The sequence below is a fragment of the Arachis ipaensis genome, chromosome B09, assembly GCF_000816755.2.
Source record: "Arachis ipaensis cultivar K30076 chromosome B09, Araip1.1, whole genome shotgun sequence".
Lineage (NCBI taxonomy): Eukaryota > Viridiplantae > Streptophyta > Magnoliopsida > Fabales > Fabaceae > Arachis > Arachis ipaensis.
In genome coordinates, this window is record NC_029793.2 from 45,429,601 (window position 1) to 45,434,516 (window position 4,916).

Below are 4,916 nucleotides of genomic sequence, written 5' to 3' on the forward strand. Positions count from 1 at the left end.
CTAGTTATTTTTATTATGCCATGTCAATTATTTTAAATAGATGATTATCACTAAAAAAGCTCTCTTACCATTAGATCATGTCACCCATTTTGAAAAGGTGCCATTCATGAAAAGAAGTCTCTTGTATTATAATTGTTTTTCCTTAAAAAAGTATTTCATTAATCAATACTCTTAATTAGTTGAATTTATTACGAATCATCAAGCATTTTAATTATAAAATAATAGTTAAACACAATTAACATCTATATTCAAATAATAATAATAATAATTTTCAATTATAAATATTCAACTAGTGTATGTTCCCGTGTCTTGCACGGGGTAATACATAAAATTATATAAAAAATTTTTATTAAAATTTAAATAAAAAATATATATATAGTAATTATTATTATAAATATTTTATAATTTAAAAATATTAAAAATAATTAATATTTATTTTAATCAGTTCAAATTGGTTGAATGGTTATCTCATTTGTCTACTTAAGCAAGTATTTGGAGTTCGAATCTCACCCTTAATAAATAGAGCATCAATATCATTCATTCTTAAAGTCAAAACAATATGATCAACATTGTTATTTGTTAAAACTTCACATGTTATGAAATGATTTTTAAATTTTCAAATTCATAAACTCATGCCATTACACACCATCGTTGAGTATTAGTTAGTGTGAAGAGAAACCAATAATAACTTTTGTTATTCAATATATAATTTATTATATTAAATAATTTTTTTAATTTGAATTAAAAAAATATCTTGTAAATATATTCAAGTTTTACATATACTAAGTGTTATAATATTAAATAGTATAGTATTTGCTATAACAATGACTCAAAATATTAATCCAAAATATATTTGGGCCTAGTAAGACCTTAATGCAAGCAAGATCAACTAAAATCTATTGTTAGGGTCCCAAATCTGACTTAGGTTCATTACCTTAAAGGCCCAATGCAGACGAAGTCCACGCGTCCCTCTTAAATCGACTCAGATTGGATCTCCGTTGCTAGTTAAATATGGTAATGAGTACTCAGAGGAGCGTGAGAAGCCCCCTTCCCATCCCTCACTCGTATTTTAAAAAAAAATACCCTCGTTCCTTCTCTGTCATTGCAAGTTCTTGTTTAATTACCCCTTAGAGAATGCAGATCTTCTCGGTAAACTTTTGAAAAAAATTAATACAAAAAGATATAATATAATAATCATAAAACAATCAGTTCAATATAATTCAACATAATTTATAACATATTAGTTATAAAAAATAACATTTCAAAAGGATAAAATATAAAAACATATTCCAACATAATAACATAACAAAATTTTTTGGGACGATATTGAGCGACGTAGTGACGGACTTGAGAGGCAGAGAAAGTGAGTTAGAGAGAGAGGATCGAGGCTGAGAATGAGTCTAAAAGAAAAAGAAAGAATTCGAATTGGAGGCAGAAATTAGGGTTACTAAATTCAAGAAATGAATTTATGTATATATAAATTAGGATAAATTAATAATTTTATTCCATTGGGCGGGTACTTATGTCTGTGTCCCATTAGAGGTGGCAAACAGGAAAGTCTGCCATGTCTCGCCAAAAGCCCGCAATTTGGTGGGCTAGCCTGCCCCTGCCCCGCCTAGTAAGACGGTTTTAAATTTCTCTCCCGCTCAGCCTAATGATAGGCTGGCGGGTTGGCGGACTCTCAATTTCAATAAATTTATAATTTCTAAAAATATAAAAAAATTATAATTATAAATATGTAATAAACATAATTATAAACCAAATTTTTAAAACAAAATAATAAAATTAATATTGTCCAAAGTAAAATAAATATTGTCTAAGATATATAATTAAACATCTTCAAGTTTATAATCAATCAAACATAAAAACATAATCCAAAATATAATTTAGAAAATTTTTAATTATCATCTTTATCCTCTTGTAGATTAATAACATCATAGAAATTTGTAAAAAAATGATCTTGAAAAAATAAAAGCTTGGCCCAGCGGAAAAACCTGCACCATCCCACTGAAGCCCGCCAAAGCTCATGGATTAGGCGGTGCGGGGTAGGCAGCCTCTTTAAGTTTGACAGTCTCAAATTTTCAATCCAATCCTCTTTTTTTGTCGGGTTATGCGGGTCAGCTCGATAGATTTTGGCCTGTTTGCCATCCCAAGTCCCCATCCATTTTCGGGTGGCAGGTCGTGAGAATTTTACGAATCCCATTTAGCCCCAAAATGTGAGTATTCCCTGCAAATACCTTTTTTGGCTGTTTTTGTGATCATCCCTATTGCTAGTATTCATTAGTTTGTGACGTGGAGCTATTCTAGCCACTCAATAAATTCTCAGATAATCAAAGTTTAGGTTATATCACTTTTATACAGTCACATGTATCTTTGTTATAACAATATTAATAGAAGATAAATAGATAAACACTAAGCTATTATTTGAATATAAGATAAAAAATAAGAGGAAAGAAAATAGAAAGAAAGAAAATAAGAGAAAATAAAATGGAAAGAAAAGTATATTTTTGTGTGTGTTTAGATGAAGAAAAAATGAATGAAAAAAAATAGAGGAAAAAATTTCTTTTGGTTGGATGGAAGGATAAGTAAGAAGAGAAAAAAAATTATAATAGAGTAAAATTATATTAATGTTTTTATATATTATATATAAATTATAATTCAAATGGTAACTCTGTATTTTAACCCATGTCTGCACTTCTGCATAATTTTTTTCGCAACTTTGAAGAGAAAAAATTTACATGAGCTCCACATATATTTTTATGTTTTTTATTCAATTTTTTTGTTGATCCAAATAATAAAAAATTAATTTTTCATCTATTTTCTTCTCCAATATTTTATTTTTTTACAAATTCTTTTAATCCAAACAATGCATAAATAAGTCACATTTTTCATATATATATATAACAATAATTAATATCACATATTAGGTTAATTTATGTTGATAAATCAAAGCCACCCCAAAATTACCTAAATTTCCCAAACCCAAAAACGTTACCTAGTTATCTCTATTTACATTTCTATATAAATCGAATTTAATGAATTCAAATTAGGGTAATAAGTAATAAATCGAATCTATAGGATTCGAAATACTTGATATTTTGATTCGAAAGTAAATTGAATTCAATGAATTCGAATTATGTCATCCTCTAGTAAATCGAATTTATAAATTTTGATTTATATGGTCCATGCAAAATCGAAGCAATAAGGTTCGATTTATACTCACTTAATAGCAATCCAGCTCATTGTAAATCGAATCTCCTTCATTTGATTTAGTAGCATAGATAGCATCCAAGTAATTTGAATCTTATAGATTCGATTTACTACGAAAACACATAATTCGAACTCCATAAATTTGATTTACATAGATATGTAAATTGGGACATGCACGTAATTTTTTTTACTTTGGCAGATATACGTAAAATTGGTTTGCAAATGGTTTATAAAGGTGATTTACTCCACATATTATAACTTGTGAAATCATAATATTTTGAGAAGTGATGTATAAACAACTTAAATGTTGATAAGTCTGAAAAATTTTAGAAAAAAATAAAAATATAAAAAAATTACATGTTGATCCATAAATTTTTTTTTAAAATTTGTCCATAATTTATGATTAATAACTTTAAAATTATATATATGGGGCTGCGGCGGGAGAAGAGGAAGAGAGGGAGGAGGACTTGCCGCCGACTAGCTCGCCGCCACCTCTGTTCGTCACACCATCACTCCTAGCCGCGCCGTCGCCGAGGAGTCGTCGCTGTCGAGGGAGCCCAGATGAGAGAAACTGCGCGGCACTGAGGGAGGAGAGCGCGGGCCAGTGACACGAGGAGCACGACCCGTTGCGCCGCCGTGTGCTAACGCTGTCGTCCTCACCGTGCCGCCATTACCTTTGCCACCGAGACAGTCGCCGTCATTTATGGTAGAGCAGAGAGAGAGAGAGATTGAGGCGAGCTTTGAGGAAGGGAGCTGCGCAAAAATGGAGAAGGAGAACGGCGCCATCCCTTGCCGCGATCGAAGCTCGCTGCCGCCGCGTTGCTCCGGTCTGTCGCACTGCCACTGTCGTCCGGGGAAGACCGCCGCCACTGCTAGGGTTTGCCACCTCCGTGCCGTTGGGAGGAAGGCCGTCCAGTCACACCGAGCAGAGGAGACAGAGAGAGCTGAGGCCGAGCTGGAGGTCCAACCACCGCAACCAGCCGCCATTCACGTCGCCGGCGTCGCCTCCGTCGGAACCGCCGCCGTCACTACTAGCTTTACCTCCGACGTGGCTGATTATGGGTAAAAAGGGGGCGAAGCTGCCTCTGCCATCGGAGAACCCTATTGCCATCGCCGGAGAACTCTGCCGGTAAGGGTTTTAATTTGCGGTTTTGGTCATTTTGGATCTGAGAAGGTTTTAATGCTGCGCGGTTTTTTTTAGTTGATCCACCGGAGCTTCTGGCCACCGCCGGAGCTGTTGTCGGGGCCGGTTCGAAGTCGAAACTGCTTCGTGTTGTCATTTCCGGTAAGAAATTATGTTTCGAAAAGCCTCACGTTAGTTTTCGGTTGTGTTTGGTTAATTATGAGTTTTGATAACGTGGGGTCGAGTCCTGATTATTGTATGTTGCGATTAGTGTTGCTATGGTTATTGCGCACGTGATTGGGAGCTGAGGTTTTGGTTGCCGTCAGTTCGGGTTGAGGCGGAAAGGACTCTGTGAGACGTTTGGTTTATGGAATTGCGTTTTGAGGTAGGGGCGCTTTCCGAAAACTACAGTTTATTATTGGAATTATTACATATGGATACTGATGTGAGATATGGTGTAATTAGTGATTGTATCTGCCTTATGTATTCATTGTTGTATGGGTGATTTTGAATACTTTGAAATAAATCTTTAACTTTCCATAGTTTTGGAAGTTTTGGAAAGAGGAAGCCAAGAGTGGCTTAT

At 34.1% G+C, this 4,916-nt stretch overlaps 1 long non-coding RNA gene across 1 annotated transcript in view; it reads left to right on the forward strand.

Moving 5' to 3' along the window:
- LOC110266496 overlaps positions 1–3,997 on the forward strand; it is a 22,474-nt gene extending 18,477 nt beyond the window's left edge. Inside the window, exon 3 of the long non-coding RNA XR_002353902.1 lies at positions 3,730–3,997. This is a non-coding gene — a long non-coding RNA (uncharacterized LOC110266496). The remainder of the gene's footprint in view (positions 1–3,729) is intronic.